Source organism: Microcebus murinus, chromosome 27, assembly GCF_040939455.1.
Source record: "Microcebus murinus isolate Inina chromosome 27, M.murinus_Inina_mat1.0, whole genome shotgun sequence".
In the NCBI taxonomy this organism is placed as follows: domain Eukaryota; kingdom Metazoa; phylum Chordata; class Mammalia; order Primates; family Cheirogaleidae; genus Microcebus; species Microcebus murinus.
Window position 1 is genome coordinate 15,024,849 of NC_134130.1, and position 17,699 is coordinate 15,042,547.

Here is a 17,699-nt window from a genome sequence, read left to right on the forward strand (position 1 = left end):
GTTAGAGATCGGTCCCCGATGAGTGAAAGATTAGCTGAAGTTGACTTTGAGAAAGGCGGGCAGAGGCAGGTAGACTTCCTAAAAAGAACCGTAAGCAAACAAAGCTCATTTCTGCTTAAAAACTGTAAGCCAAAACAGTGTGGCTAGGAAGAGTAGGGTCAGCCATACAGCAATTCCCTTCTTTGCTTCCAGACCACTTCCCAAAAAACACAAAGAATGGAAATATGAGAGAAAAAATCCGGGTCCAGCAGAGCAAGGGGAAATCTTTTTGTGTGCTTGTTTATTCTCTAAAAATGTATGTATAAACAAAAAAATTATCTTTTTTTTATTAATTTTTTAAATTTTTTCATTTATATTAATCTATTTTTTTTCCTTTCTTTAAAATTTTGTAGGGAACTCGTAGGCTTGATCTTTAAAAAATTGTCTCTTTAACTAGGCAAAAACTGTGGAAATAAATTTAAATAAGAAGAGTGTTACTTAGGTCATCATGATTATGTACATGCATATGTATCTCTTCATCTTTGAAAACTAAAAATATTGACAGACCAGAGACCCAAGAAGATAGAAATGTATCTAATTCTCACTCAAATAAAAATGTATTGGACTCAGTTTCAGAGAACATTCTTGGATTTGATTTTTTTTTAAATCCCTAAATTTAAACAGCTAAAATTTTATTTTAAACCAGCCTTTTGTAGAAGAAAAGTATTTTCTTCATTTTGTTATTTATTCTTTTCTTTAAGAAATACACAGCCACGAAAATATCAATCACCCATAATCTCACCTTTTCCCTTAAATTTAAAAAGAAGTGAAAGTTGCCTTACTCTCCAACCTTAAGACATTATAATTTTAATATCCTTTCAAAACTGTTTTCTATGATAATAGAGATACCTATCCATATTGATGTGTCCATGGATGTATCTATACAAACACGTATAATTGTGTGTAATAATTTAACTTAATGCAAACCTTCATTAAAGATGGAACACTGTCCTCGGCTTAGGTACTATGGATGTAGTGATGTTTTTAGTTTTAGATGTTGAATCTGCAATGGTTTTTTTAATTGCAGCACAATTATTCAGATCATAGCTACCCTTATTCAGTAGAACAAGGTCTGTAAATCTTGTACTGGTCAGATACGATGTATCCAATGGCCAGCACAGGGTCTGGCAGATAGATACAAAATACCCAGTAGGATTTGTGGAATTTATGAGGTATATAGAACTTTCTTAGCACCAATCCACAAAACATTACTGGCTGGCTTTACAACCACAAGGCTGTACAGAAAGAGGTTGCCATTTGTGTGGTGTTTATTAGACAATGGTTTACCCAATTAAGAGTTCCATGTAAATCTTTAGTGAAGTAGTTAAGTCAGTAGTAAATTGCAGAGCATGTTGTATTCCAAAAATGAGTCACTGCTCTTCATGATAGAATCCTAAGCAATCAGGTGGGAGATTTGCTCCATGCATTTCTGTAACGACTTTAGCAGAAGCTGTGGGGTGGAGGAAGGACTTGGACTCCCTTTGAACCCAGATCTGCTATTTATTAGCCATTTATTAGGAAGTCTCTTTTTGAGCCTCAGTTTTCTTGTCTGTAGAAGCCAGTAAGTGTGTCTCATAAGAATGATGTAGGTGATACAGGACCTATAATTAAACCCTGCATAATACAGATGAATGTGCACAGTCTTGTTATATTGAAATTGATGAAAGAGGGAGCCCGTGAAGCTTAGCTGGCTGGGATTTGGGGGCATCTGTAAGCCCATTGCCAATTGTGTTTTTTCCAAAAATTTGTTGCTGTCTCAGAGTGGGTTATCGAGGAATTTATGTAATGTTAGTGAAAATGTTTTGTGACTTGTAAAGGGCCAGACAAATTTATGGTCCTATCATTACTGTTATTGTTATATGGTTGAAAAAATCAATAGATTTTATTAATAAATATGAGAAATTTATTAAATCCATTCGTTTTTTTATCTTTTTCATTTACATAGACTTCATAGAAGTGTAAACCTTTTTTTTTTTTTTTTTTTGAGACAGAGTCTCACTCTGTTGCCTGGGCTAGAGTGCCAAGGCGTCAGCCTCGCTCACAGCAACCTTAAACTCCTGGGCTCAAGCGATCCTCCTGCCTCAGCCTCCCGAGTAGCTGGGACTACAAGCATGTGCCACCATGCCCGGCTAATTTTTTCTGTATTTTAGTTGTCTGGCTAATTTCTTTCTATTTTAGTAGACAGGGTCTCGCTCTTGCTCAGGCTGGTTTCAAACTCCCGACCTTGAGCGATCCTCCCACCTCGGCCTCCCAGAGTGCTAGGATTGCAGGCTTGGGCCACCGCGCTCTGCCAGAAGCGTAATTAACTGACATGGATATAACGAGGTCTGCAGTAAAGTCAAAATAGCCTATAAAGTCTTGGGTAGGGCTAATGCTTCACAGGGGACATGGTGCCTTTTCCCAGGTAGGAGATGAGTTTGCTCCATTTCTCCCAAGTACTGACCCGGCCCGGCCCTGCCTGGCTTCCGAGATCAGACGGGACCCGGTGTGTCGGGGTGCCATGGCTGTAGGAGTTTGCTCCGTTTCTGTTCCGCTCTGACCTCTGCTTTCCAGCTTGCCCCAAGGAAAGTTAGTCACCGCGGTGGACTTCTTACGAGGACGCAGCCACGGCGTGGAAGGTCGCTAAGGGAACCCGCCGGTAGCTGGTTCTGCTCAGCCAGGGCGGACTTAATCCAGGCTCAGCTCAGAGAATCCCGAATTCTAACACTGGAAGGAACTACCATTTAATCTCATTAACCCCAAAGTCTAATCTAGAGTTCTTTTGATCCCCCCCCCAGGTCTTCTAAGGAAACCAAAGAAATTTTTATTATTTCTTGACCTATATAGGATACTAGACCATGAAATCTCCAAAGCTGCCGGCCTCCCTGCCAAGTCCGCACGAGCTGGGGTGTGCGGGGCGCGGCCCACGGCACCCGCGGCCCTCTCGTCACCGGGGAAGGCGGGGTGATTATGCGGGTCCCCCAGCTCCTTATAGACAGTCCCAGAAGACACCTGGATATTGCTGTGATGGGGTTTTCTCTTCCTATCTCTAGTTGTTCCCTGTTCCACCTTTCTCACCCTTTCCTCACTTCCCGGTGTGCTTTCTATTAGCATGTGCGTGGACACGGCGTGGCTGTCCCTTAGCTGCTCGAGCGGCAACTTCACAGCTTAACACTGGAGCATCAGAAACCCAACACTGGCTGGGCGCGGTGGCTCACGCCTGCAATCCTAGCACTCTGGGAGGCCGAGGAAGGTGGATTGCTCAAGGTCAGGAGTTCGAAACCAGCCTGAGCAAGAGTGACACCCCATCTCTACTATAAATAGAAAGAAATTAATTGGCCAACTAATATATATAGAAAAAATTAGCCGGGCATGGTGGTGCATGCCTGTAGTCCCAGCTACCCGGGAGGCTGAGGCAGGAGGATTGCTTGAGCCCAGGAGTTTGAGGTTGCTGTGAGCTAGGCTGACGCCACGGCGCTCACTCTAGCCTGGGCAATGAAGCGGGGCTCTGTTTAAAAAAAAAAAAAAGAAACCCAACACCAATGCGAAACAAGGAGAGCCGGCTCTTCAGAGGGTAAAACAGTGTTCAGTGCGGTCACTGGTATAGTTAGGGACAGCTGGCAGATCCCACAAAACTCGTTATTCTGGGTAAGGAGAATATTCATACACTGATGGGGACACTAGTCTCTAGTCTTTAATTCAGTTTATCAGGAGGTGCTGATCGCTCCTAATTTACATGCCCGTATCTGTCAGTCAGTTGAATCCATGATCAACCCCAGCTTTGGTGAGAGGGAACATGCTTTCTTTATCATCCTGTGTTACTACTTATACATTTCTGAAGTTTTAAATAAGTCAATATTATGAACATTTTATTAAAGACAAGCCTATAGTTGTAAGGATTTTACTCAGAACTATCAGTGAAACGGGAACTTGAGAAAGTTTTCTTGAAAACTGAGACCAAAATAACACTTAGAGAATTTTAAATGTCTAGAAACCTAAGAAACACCATAACAGAGAAACGAGAATGTGTAGAACTACGTTTTCTGGACAGGTTCATTGCAGCTTATGAACATGCAGTCCCTCTGCTGGTCGGCTTCTTCCCCACCAAGCCCTTTACCTGCCCCTTGAGCTTACCCATTGTATCAGTTTTGGTGTCTGCCTTTCTTCCCTAGGCGACTGCCCTGCCACCTATGTGTGTCATTATTGAACTTCATTTCTGACCCCTTCTCACATTTGCCAATTAAATCATAATTTCTGCCCTCCAAGTTGCTGGCCTTGGCTTAGGAGTCATACAGAGGCCAGTTTGAACCCAGAACTCCACTACCTACCAGTTGCATAAATGTCACAAGTTATTTAACCCTCTGTGTGCTGCGTGTCCTCATGCGTAAATGCGGATGGCGCGCACACCTAGTGGAGCTGTGTGAAGATGAAAGGAGGAATCAGTGTCGAGTGCTCAATGCAGTGCCTGAACAGTCCCAAGCAACGCCGGCGCTGGTGCTAGTTTAAGAAACCTCATCATTAGGCATCCTCAGATTATTGTTAATGACGTCCTTGCTAGCCGTGGGGTGCTGCTCTCATCTTCAGCCAGTCGTTCATCCACAGGATAAAGGAATAGCCTAGGTTCTGTCTTCCAGCTCGATTAGTGACGGCTCTTCGCTGTTCTGGCTCAAATCATGTCTTCCACCTTATTTCCCTCATCAGCACTTCCAAACGTGGAACACGTCTGCCAAACTGGAACAGCCTTCCTTCTCCGGGCGTTCTCCAGCCCTTGCTCCATGTGGTTCCTTCATTTTGGAATGTCTGTGCCCCAGTCTCCACCCTTCTCTGTCCAGCCTCGAGACACGGGCCCGCAGAGGCCTTGATTCCTTCCAGCCTGAAATAGCCCGCCACGCTGACTTAGCGTAATTAAAGAATAATAATAATTTCTTGACTGGACATGGAGGCTCACGCCTGTAATCTTAGCACGCGGTGGGAGGCGCAGGCAGGAAAATGGCCTTGGCCCAGGAGTTTGAGGCTGCAGTGAGCTGTGGTGATGCCACCTCAATCCAGCCCAGGCAACAGAGTGATACCCCATCTCAATAACAATAATAATAATAATTTCTTATGACCAATCTTATTCTTCCATGTTCACATATTTTTACTCCATATATGAGGCAACCATACCTAACAAAGCCTTTTCCTTCCTGGTCTACTTGCTCTGTTTTCTTTTGTGCACAACCTATATCATTATCACATTGTTATAGATCCTCAGGGTATTATGTCTATTTCTGTCTCCTGTTAGAATGTAGGCTTCATGAGCTGAAGGCTTAGCAAGAACTCTGTAAATCTTTGTTGAATAAATAAATGGATAAATGAAAATCATCACAGGGCCTAGACTGTGAAAGTGCTATGGATATTATTATTAATTTTGTTTTTCTAAGGGTAGACAAACAGGCCTTCTAGAAATTGTCATTTTGGATATTTAGAGGTTACATTTTTAGGGTAGTTTTAGGAAATAGACATTGAATCAATGCTTGGCTAAGTAACTATGAGATGAACTTTTCCAATAGTTCCAAATTGAACTATTAATAGTTCAATTTGTCGAATTTAACTTTTCCTTTCCTATCTTAATTTTCTTCTTTTAATACTGAAAGGGAGTGTACTGGGAAACGAAGACTTGTGGAGCCTAGAACTTCACTCTAAACGGCCCTGGGAGTTAACTGTTAGGCAGGGTGGGAGGCCCGTGCCTTTTCTTCCCTGCCCTTTGGGTAGCCTCATCTTCCCAGAGCATGTCACACCACCTCTTGCCCTGGTGCCCAAGTGCAATGCCACTTTGTAAATAAGCTGTAGTTTGCATTTTTCACATAGCGTTCGCCTTGCAAAATAGGACAAGGCTGTCCCTGCTGACTGAGGTCTATTTGCACGACACCTGGCGCCCAGGGATGTCAGTAAATATTTGTCAAAGAAATGAATGAGCCATTCACAGACTGATTAGGCCCTCTTTAGGCCCGGTGGGTCACCACAGAACACTCCCCTCATCAGTTCTTATCTACCTTGATTTGCTCTGTGACACTTGACCTCCTCTTTGGTCCATAACCTTGGTCGTAATACTCCTTGGTTTTCTTCTTACCTTTTGGCTGTGTCTGTTCAATCTTCTCTGCTTGTTTCTTTCCCACCTTCCCCTTAAACGGTGATGCTCGCCCCTACCCCTCGGCCCAGATTAGGCTCCACCGCGATCTGCTGAGTCCTCCCCTTGGATGACCTCATTCCCGTCCATGGCGTCAGCTGCCAACGGCCCCCCTCGGATGATGACATCCAAACGGATATCTTTAGCCCTGATATCTCTAAGTCCTACAGCCCTATTAACTGTTTCTACTCGTAAATACTAACGCGACACTCTTTTACACTCCACCCACCAAACTAACACCAACTCTCCAAGAATCACCACTCATCTTTTTCCTCTCTCCCCACGTTAAATCAGTTGCCAAGACCTCTCTGTTGAATTTATTGCAATAGACACAGGAAATGATTGCTGTGTTTGGGGTTACCATCTTGCAGAGCCACTCTCCTCTCTGCCTCCACCGTCACCGGTGTCTTCTCTCCAGGAGAGTGGCGGTAAGCTGGCTCCCTCCGCCTTGCTGCTGCCTAGTCTACCATTTAATCTAACTGTGCCCCTCCTCCTTCACTTGAAACCCTCCTGTGCCTAGTTAAAACTAGGCCCATTTGGGCATAAAAGCCATTCAAGATACTCATCTTCATTCTCCAACCTCCTAGAAAGAAGCAGGTGTTCAGGTCGTTCAAACTGAGCCACACCCCTGAGGGGCTGCGCCCACGCTCCCTCCCGCGGAAGCGCTCTTCACCTGCTCTTCTCTGGCTGTTTCTTTTCTTTTCTTTTCTTTTTTTTTTTTTTTTTTTTGAGACAGAGTCTCGCTTTGTTGCCCAGGCTAGAGTGAGTGCCATGGCGTCAGCCTAGCTCACAGCAACCTCAAACTCCTGGGCTCAAGCGATCCTCCTGCCTCAGCCTCCCGAGTAGCTGGGACTACAGGCATGCACCACCATGCCCGGCTAATTTTTATATATATATATCAGTTGGCCAATTAATTTCTTCCTATTTATAGTAGAGACGGGGTCTCGCTCTTGCTCAGGCTGGTTTTGAACTCCTGACCTCGAGCAATCCGCCCGCCTCGGCCTCCCAAGAGCTAGGATTACAGGCGTGAGCCACAGCGCCCGGCCTGGCTATTTCTTTAAAAGCGGTCATTTCTGCATAATTTTCACCCTTCTCTTTCTGTATGTTCTTCTCCTGTCCTGTTTATACCTCTCTGAGTTTTCAGAGTGCACTGTGCACGTCAGTGCACTTGTTTCCCTCGCTGGACTGTACACAGTTGGAGATGTGTGGCCGCCAGCTTCTGGAAGGGGATAGAGCAGCGCTTCTCAAAGTGGGGTGCCCAGGTCCTCTTGGGGCGGCAGAACCATTTGGCTCTTGATATGCATACTCTTGGGCTCTTCTCTCCCCCATAGGACCTAAAGAATCCCAATTTCTGTGTTTTTTTTTTTAAACCAGTACTTTTTATGGTTATTATAGATATTCAATAAATGTGAATAAATAAGTAAATCAGCTGAAGCCCTTGATGATATTTTTAATTCACATACACTGTATGAACTTGGATTTGTTGCTGATAACTCATTTATTAAAAAAACAAGTCACTTTAGTTTTCAAGAGAAAAAGATTGCTTCTCGTAAAGTGAACTGGGGTGAATTTTTGTAGGCAATTTTGATCAATATTAAACAAACAATTTGAATAGTTCAGATTAAAAAAATAATCCCCACAACTCTAGATTTAAGCATCCCAAATTCTTCTAGCTCTTTCCGTGACTCCTGCCATTGAAAATGGTGTGTCGTCTCTTCAGAACTCAGTTTCCCTCAATGTAAATTAGAATCATAGTTTGAAGCAATGGGTGGGTTGCAGGGATCGGAGCATTGTGGCAGATATTTCACAAGTGCTTCAGTATTTTCAACTCAATGCGCAAGGTGTAGACAAGCATTAGTGATTTAGGAGGCTTCTTTAACTATAAAATAATTCTGTTATAGTCAAACAGAACCCCCCCAAAACAAAACAGTACAGCCAGAGCTTGTACATAGGAGTAAGAGAGAAGTCTCTAATAATCTTTATATGTGCTAAATTTGCATACTGTCTCCTTGAACAGAAATGTGTACTTACCTATATTTATATACTTTTAAATGCCTAAATACACACCCATGCAGAGATATAAATTTGCTGCCTTTGATATCCCAAAATGATTAATGGTCACACGCATATAAACTAGTCTGAAAATCTCAGAGCCTGCCCGACAGGGAGAGCTCCAGAATCGGCATGTAGCCATTGCAGCCTTTGACCTACATGATGTGCTTGCTTAAGTGAACCATCCAACCCCTGGCCACACGGACGGTGGCAGACTCAAAATTTCTTTACTTCAATTTGCCTAAAATTGTTCATAGAACATTTTTTGGGGGATGCTCAACAGGATCTCACGTTTATTGAGAAGTGATTAATGGTAAAGGCAATGCCCTTTCCTCATTGGCTGAACAAGAAACTGAAGAAACATACACTACACATTCACAGAACATTTTGTCCTTCTATTTTTGGGGGAAGTTACTTTGCCTTGGGCTACTGTGTTGGTACTGCTTTTGCAAACTGGGCTCAGTCATTTTTAATACTTGACCAATCAAGCTTAAGTAAATGAGAATAGGTATGGCCAAAACTCCCAGGAAGTGTATGGAGGGTTTTTTGTTTTTGTTTTCCTGCTGTGTTATGGTAATGACACGGTTATAGATCAAGCAGCTCAGTGTCTTTATAGGATATGCAGATGTCACTATGTGTATGTCTCCATTTGAAGGATTTGGCTTGCTAGTTCTACCCATGTTGTTAAGCCACCACGCGTTTCCACGTACCGTCAGTGGCAACAGAACTTGGTTATATTCAAAGAAGTTTCAATAGAAATTCAGGGTTTTGATTAAGATTGCGTTGGGCTGGAAATAATGGAAAAAATCAATAAATAGAATCTTAATTATGTATGGAGATTTCCTTATTTCACTTAACAGAAGACCCGAGTGCACAATCTAGAGCTGACAAGGCAGCTAAGTGACGCCATCAGGAGACTGAGCTCTTTTCATAATTCACTCTGTTGTCTGCCTTTCTCGTGCGTCGCCTCGTGGCTCTAGGATGGGGCAGTCACAATCAGGTCTGTGACCAGGAAGAGAGAAAGGAGCGATGGACTGAAGCCCCAAAGGGACACGCAGCCACTTCGATAGGTGTGAAAAGCCTACCTGGTCACTTCTACTTTCACACTCACTGCCATAACTTCATCCCATGGCTGTTGCTAGACCAGCCTCTGGAAGGGAGAGAGAGACTAAGGGTATTGAGAATGGGAGGTGAGCCACACTGCCATACTTAGATAGCCTCACATTTGATCCAGTTTAATGGCATTAGGGTTACACTCAAAGGACACCTGTGGGGTACATCACTTACTATAATGTCTGCCCTGGTATTGCAGCATCTCTTGAGACTCAGGGATTTTCTAGGAGATAACACTGGGGAAGATTCTGTCCTCCGCTGGCGATGATTGGGAGCAATTCAGTAGAGATGCGTCTCACCTGAGAAAGATATAACACAGTATCAGGATCTGATCTTTACAAATACTGATCATTAAGTTTCTCTAAAATAGGAAAGCTCCCCAGATATTTTCAAAATGCAATTTAGTTTTAAGAAAAAAGATTTCTGCCTAATTTTCCTGGGTGACATTTGTTGCATAAAGCAAAATAAACCTATACTTTAAAAAACTTGATTTTATAAAACCTTGATAATTCAGCGGTGTGCACAATCTATCCTCATCAATCCAGCCTTTCTTGTATCTTCCAGAACATGTTCCAAGTGAGCTGAGAACCTTCCTTCGCAAGTTCTGTCTTGTTCTTGGGAACATGGATGACTGTGTTCTTAGTCCTGAAACATGATTGCATGCTGGTAGTTGACACATGTTGGGAGGAGCATAATTTTATATCTAAAACATGATAAGCACCAAAACAAATGAGGAAATATCAGACTTTGCTATTGGCCTACACGCACAGATAAGCGTTTGCAGAAGGCAGCTGAGCGACCCTGCACACCCCTAACTGCAGAACACTGACTGGCTGCTCTGTAGTGGGGATCGTGTGGCCTCGGGAACTTCCTGCAGCCACTCTGCCCAGGACGCCTACCTTGTCCTCAGCTCTATGCCCTGCTGTTCTCTAAAACATGTGCCACCCCATGAGACTTCCTCAAGCTCTAGCTTTCATTTCACCTGTGAGTGATCTTTATATAATTGCAAATCAAGCTCGTTGCCTTCATTCATTTAAAACCTTCAGTGCCTTCCCATTGCTCTTAGGATTAACAAGAAACATCTTACCCTGGTGTGTGAGGTCTTCAGCTTCTTGCTTCCACTTCCTTCTGGGGCCTTCATCCCGACATTCTCCCCTTCACCCTTGGTAATGGAAGGTCAGGCTCTCTAAATTTCTCCTAGTTGTTGGAATGTGCCTTCTCACTCATGCCTCTGTTTATTTGCCCACGCTTTTCCCTTAATATTTGTTGAATAGCTGAATGAAAGAATGAATGAATCAAACATCTCCTTACTCTCAGCCCAGATAAACTCTTCTTAGTAATAATAATTCAGCAAAATTTTGTACCATAAACCAAAAGGCTTTGCAAAATTTCATTGAAGAAATATTTCTGGTCTCTGTGATTAAACCGTATAAACTATTATCCTCAAAGTAATCCCTGGAAAACTATATCTTTCACCAGCTATAGCTCATTACTTATTTAGAAAAACAAATACGTTATTCCTAGGTTTCGGGTTTTTCTTTCCTTTTATTTTTACTCTTTTTCTAAAGTCTTTGCTAATTTTAATGCACTAATTTTGGTGTTTTGTAAATATCATATGAGCCAGAAGTCTTTTATTTTTTGTAGGATATAATTGACTTTGATCTGTATCACAGTTGTGTCATCTTTGAGCTGGGAAATCAGAGTCCGGAGGAGTCCAGGACGGTTGTGGCTGAAGATAGGAAGCAAATAATCATATTAATCTTGAAGCAGGGGTTCAAACTCAAGTCTAAAAATCTCCTAAGACTCCCATTTCAGTGCACGTTTCTTTAAATTACAAAAGTAATAAACACATCCTCTTTTAAAACTTATGATTCACACAAACATAAGTAAAAATTAAGAATCATGCAAAACCCAGCTACCTCAATGTATCTTTTTAATAGAGTAGAGAAAATTGATTTTTATTCATCTCTTTCTTTATATGCATTGATAGAGTCTTTGCCTTTCATTCACAGAGAGGCCCCGTTGAGCTCTACAAGGATATGAAGATACAGCAACAACCATATCTTATCTTGGAAATGTTTATGTTTCCACTTAATGAGGGCTTCCTAAAGTTGGGATTGACCTATAATGTATGTAGTGTTGTTGTTACTTGATTGAAAATCAATTAAGCTCTACAGTGACAGGCTTAATTTTTAAAAGAGAAATAGGTAGTTGCTAGAGTATGTTTTTGAAAGAAAATCACTTAATTCCCTTTTTTTTTTACTCTGAAAGTCATGTTTTATTCATCTCATTTGCCTTCCCCCCCCCCCAAAAAAAAGTTCTGACTTCCACAGTACCGACCACGAGGCTTTGCTTCCGAGTCTGCGCGTGCGGAGAAGTGTACATAAAAAGTCACTTCTGTCCTGGACGCCCCTGCTGACTCATGGAGAAAATGGAAAACATATTCTCTTGTCCTTGTCAGAAATCATTATACTTCTCTGCAACTTGAACCTAAAGCAGTCCGCCAGTGAAGCAGAATGAATGTGCTTGTAGAAAATCTCATTCCCTCTAGTTGAGAAGTAATCCCAGCCATTTCTTGAAGAACCAGCAAAGGCTTTTGTGTTTTCAGGTTTGGGTTTGCATGAGGAAATCTTGAAAGAACAATAAACACATTCTTTATGCAGAAAGATTAAATAAATTCATCTCTAGTGTCGAACTACTTTAAATCTGCTTTAATTTAATACTCTGCCATGGTATCTTCTAATCTTCTGTCTGCAGACTGTCTAACTTAATTCTCAAGAGGTAGTATCAGTGCACAAAACTCAAAAATTCTGCGATTTCTTAGTAACTAGGATTGATAGCTACCCTCTGAATAAGATTTTGGTTACTCCTAAAAATTAATAAATGTTCTTTACCAATTCTGGATGCTTTTCATGCTCATTCTTCTAAGTGATATTTATGACTATGCAAACTTTGCTGTATTTACCTGAAAAGTTACTGCAAGAAGCAGAATTATTGCCCAGATATGCATTTATAGATTCATGCTCCAATGATATCTCAGTATATTGAATTTTCCAAAGACAAAGTTGGCAGAGTCTAGTAAAATTTAACTTTGTGATAGTTCTTGCCCTGGCTATTTCTGTCTTACACATTTCCTCCCAAAGTGGCTCATTCCTTCTCTTCCGGCAAGTCTTTGCTCAAATTCACCTCCTCAGTGTGCCACCCTATTTAAAACTGTGATATGTCCCTCACTCTCCAGCCCATTTCTCCCTTGCACTGCTTTACTTTTTTTTTCTTTCCATAGTATTTATTTATAATCTTCTAACATACTACATATTTACTTTCTTATCTGTGGTCTGTCTCCAGGCTTGTTACCTCCATGAGGGCAGGCTTTCGTGTCTGTTTTGCTTATTGATGTACTCCCAGACCCTAGAACAGTCCTCTGCACACATTGAGTGCTCACTTAATACTTGCCACATGAATAATTCACATCATTTCAAAACTAGAAACCCAAGAGTAATAAAAACTAAAATGATATTTCTACAGTTCCTCTCCTTCCTTAGTCTTTGAAAATAAAACACATTTGTCGGGGACTGGAAATGGATTGCTGTAGTTGGAAAAGAATATAGAAAAATGTGTTTTTCTGTATGTCTGTTTCACCAAAATGCACAACTTTTCTTCTTTGGGGTAGCTTTGGAGACCAGACATGAAATACAGGTTTTCTGTGAATATATGCCACATAAATTTCAGTGATGAATACTTATATTAGATTCAGTTAATTTACCCAAGAGAACTCATCAACTTAATAAGAAAAAAAAAGATTATCAAGCTATTTTGGTGTCATTTAGGTAAAATCTCTGCTTTGGTTTTATTATCATACACAGTTATGGATAAGAATTCTTGACCACAAAGCCCACTCATGTCACGCAAAGCTGCCTTTGTCCATATTCTTTCATCCATGCTGACTCTTTACAGAGAATTGTAGAGACTGATTCATCTTAGAGTGGATCTAGCCAAAGAGTTTGTAACAAGGGAAAAGGTTTAACTCGAAAAATAGTTTGTGCCACTCTTGATATTTACTCATTGTAGCTGGTGCACACGGAGGAGAGCCCTCGACCTTTGGGGTGAGTGGAGGGAGTTCTGGTCCGGCTGAACGCCTGGTTAGCTCTCGCTCAGGTCTCTGCCCCAAACAGCCAGACGAGGATATTGATGAGATGAGAAACCTCCTGAGGCCCTTTTCATAATTTCACTTTTGACTTGTGTGCATAGATTCCCTTGAAAACTTTTTTTTTTTTTTATTAGCAATCTATGGGAGGTCATGGGCAAAGCATGAGAAGTTAGGATCATCAGCTAGTGTTGGCTTAAAGTGGAAGGTGTGCTTCAGGTCAAACAGTGGATCATGATCTGGCAGGTTTGCCTGAGGCCAGATTCTTGGCCTGCAGCTGGCTTGGAATATCTGATGATAATGACATGTCTTTATTCTGTAGATTGATACCCTTTGAAAGGCTGCTGACATCACAGAAATGTTGCCAGTGTTACAAATCTGGGTTAAGTCAGACCATAACCTTGTGCCCTTTTTCTCTCTCACCTCCAAGGCAGAACAATGACTTTGCAATACAGAACTATTGCCTTCCCTAACCTACTCTCCACTCACACTAAGGCAGAAACTGACCTACAATAAACATTTGTGGTTTTTTTCCAAGAGAATTAAATCATTTATTGATTATACATGATAACGACTGATACACAAGCTTCATTCCCATCTATAATTTTATCTATTACCATTATTCGATTTAGATACATTGCATAAGATATGCCAACAATCATCTTTATAACCAATAATTCCATGATTTTGCTTGGATGGCCCCTTTTAATGGTGAGTTTCAGGTCACAACAGTAACCAGTAACCGTCAGTTCAGCTACACCAAGATTTCTGAAGACAATGGCTTCTCCACCCAAGCAGGTTGTAAATGAATTTCAAATAGAACCTGGTATCACCCTGAGGGAATTCTATCTTCCTGCCCTTCAGGATTTCAAAGGAGAAACATACATATTACCTTATGTGAAATACGAAGAGATAAGTACTATAATAGGTATGTGAAAGGTATACAGAAAGCACAGTGGTGATGAAGGAAAGAGTAAGCAACTTGACCTTAGAAGCAGTCATGGAATATCGTCACAGGTCACAGATATGAATAAAATGCCAAGGTGGGATGGGAAGCGCATTGAGGTTAGTCTGAACAGCATGTGGCAAGGAGGGTGGGACAAAGGAGTGGTATGTCTTTGGGGAATGACAGTATGGCTGGGGCATAGGCTGTGCCAGAGAAGTTATGGCATGATTTCAGAGAAGTAGACAAAAGTAAAACCATGTAAAAGCATTTTGAACATTTTAGAGACAATGTCAAATCTGTTAATATTTCTATAGTCTATAGAGCCTATAATCCACTTTGTAACGTTAATGATATTCATATTTAAATAAACAAGGTAGTTGGCTGGTAATGAAGATTATATACTATGTACAGAAGTATAAAGGTCTTGTCTTTGGTCTGGGCTAGGTGGCTCATGCTTGTAATCCTGGAACTCTGAGAGGCTGAAGCCAGAAGATTGCTTGAGGCCAGGAATTCAAGACCATCCCTACAAAAAATGGAAAAATTTAGCCAGGCATGGTGGTGTATGCCTGTAATCCCAGCTACTTGGGAGCCTGAGGTAGGAAGATCCCTTGAGTCCAAGAGTTTGAGGTTACAGTGAGCTATGATCACACCACTGAACTCTAGCCCAAGTGACAGAGCAAGACTCTATCTCCAAAAACAACAACGAAAGCTCTTATCTTTGTATGATCCAATGCTTATATTTCCTCATATATAGTCCCATACGTTTGTGTCCTCAACAACTTTTCTATATTAGATTTTAGGATTCTAAAGCACCGGAAGATTGTATGTCCTTTTGGGCAGCTAGAACTACAGAATAAGTCAGTCAAAGTGGGAAGACAAAGAATAACCCTGTAATATGCCAGAGATCTTACAGCACAGCCTGTCTTCAAGCAGTCAAGGGACTACAGCTGCTAGCATACAACAAAGTAGGCTTTCGATGGGAAAGGCGTAGTCAGCTTCCAGCCTGCAGGACTTCTGGGGGAAGTACTCTGCATGTTTCAACCTGTAAAGCAGAGGCACTATTTTTTTAGTTTATCTTCTCACGATCTTTTCTCTCTATAAAATAATCAAGCCTTGTGAATATGACTTAAAAAAGGAATACTCTCTTGGAGAAAAGGTGGGTTGCAAGTGTAAGCGATTTACATTTCTGAATGTCAGAAATAATGATGGGGTGTGAGAGCAGTTAGAAAAAGTGGTGACAGAAAACTACTTCTATTAAAAGGAGCAACTGAGAAGTAGTATGACATTCTAGGTAAGAATGCAGTGTGGTGGTTGAGAGCACAAGCTCCGACGCCCTACAGCCTAAGTTTAAATCCCAGCACTCTCTCTTTTTTGTGTGTGTGTGTTTTTTTTTTTCTGAGACAGTCTCAGTCTGTTGCGCAGGCTAGAGTGAGTGCCGTGGCGTCAGCCTAGCTCACAGCAACCTCAAACTCCTGGGCTCAAGCGATCCTCCTGCCTCAGCCTCCCCAGTAGCTGGGACTACAGGCATGTGCCACCATGCCCAGCTAATTTTTTCTATATATTTTTAGCTGTCTAAGTAATTTCTATTTTTGGTAGAGACGGGGTCTTGCTCTTGCTCAAGCTCAGGCTGGTTTGCGAACTCCTGACCTTGAGCGATCCTCCGGCCCCAGCACTCTCTCTTACAAGCTATGGAGTCTTGTACAACACACTTAATCTTGTTCCTTAGTTTCTTTGCAAAACGGGGATGATGGTGGCTTTTTGAAAAAGTGTAACAAGATATTGTGTGTGTTTCTGTGTGTATATGTATTAAGTTCTTGGAACAGTGCCTGGAATATAGCAAGTACTCAATTTAATAAAAAGTTACTCTCATTTCGACCAAATTAAACCACATACTATTTTAATGCCCGAAGCCATGCCCAGTTGTGCCTTCTACGTCAGGCCTCGACTTTGTCTATAGTGGAGCAGTGAGCTCCCATAGGAGACCTGCGTGAAGAGTTGCAACCTGTGGATGTTCAGCAAACACTTTTTAACTTTTACCACTCAGGTGTCTAGAATTCCTCAAATTGGTTAAGAAGTGCCTTAGACTCAAGACAGTATCTTGCATAAATACTTGTCAAATCCTTTATTTTTATTTAGCACCCCCGCCCCGCCCCGTTTAGCAGGAAACCTTTCTGTGTGACCGTAGCTAAGTCAAGAATATTGTTAGTGTCAAATCTTAGTGCTTAATCAGTCAGTCCTGACAAGTAGGCAGAAAAGGGACAGCTCAGCTTGGCGGTGCAGAGAGGTTTCTGTCCTGTGGCGACGCGCATGCGCGCCAGCACGGCCACGTCACAGACACGTCCCCGGAAGTGCACGTCCCGGAAGTGCTCTTGGGAATGTGAAAGACACATTAACCTTCCGGCTTTCGCAGGAATGTTGAGTCGGACGTTCGCTCTTCTCTCGAAGCGGTTTTTCTTCCTTCTGAAACTCTGAAGAATAGGGGCCCTGGGCATGGCGATTTTGAGAATCCCTCTTCTCAGAAGCCATGCTTGATACCCGAGTCTCGTTCTAGGAGTCACCTGACGCGCGGTGAAAGAAGACGTCGTTCTTCTGTCTCACGACCTAGTAATACAAAGAAGCTTTTAAAAATAAAACGAAGTCCTCTTTCACTATCTGAAGGAATGGGAGCTGTGCTCTTAAATTCCTTACTTTATGAGGAATCTTGAGATTTTTTTCCTTTAAGAATTTTCCCCCAAAAGGTCTATCTTTTTTTTGGGGGGGGGGAGGGTGGTTTGAACATGTGAATAAAGGAGGAAAGAAGAAAAAGCGAAAGTCTTGTGGGAAATGATGTAAACAGATACAGAGACAATAGTCTCCGAAACCAGCTCTGGACACTTACCTGACCAGTTTTACTCCGATTCCCTCTGTAGAAACCAGTGACAGGCACGTACAGGACAGCAGCTTCGTGTCGAACTAGTGTAGCATCGGGCACAATCGACAGGGGAGAACCAGTGCCCCCAACGTGGTAACAGATGGGGGAGCAAAGGCCTGAGAGTAGCTAATAAACGTGATTAATAATTTATTCAGTGACTTAGAAAACAGTGCAATTGATTCTGTTCATGCTGTGGGCATACTTTATCAGATGATAGAACCTATTTTCTTTACAAGTCTGAAAGTAGAGCTACTCCCACTCTTAATTTTAAAAAGTTTATGTTATAGCAACTTTCATTGCTATGAGATGGGCGTACTTTGACTCCCGAGAACGCGCCCATGTGAGTTGC

General features: G+C 42.0%; 1 protein-coding gene across 3 annotated transcripts in view; it reads left to right on the top strand.

Moving 5' to 3' along the window:
- ELOVL6 (ELOVL fatty acid elongase 6) overlaps positions 1-17,699 on the top strand; it is a 105,733-nt gene that overhangs the window by 48,963 nt on the left and 39,071 nt on the right. The window lies entirely within an intron of this gene.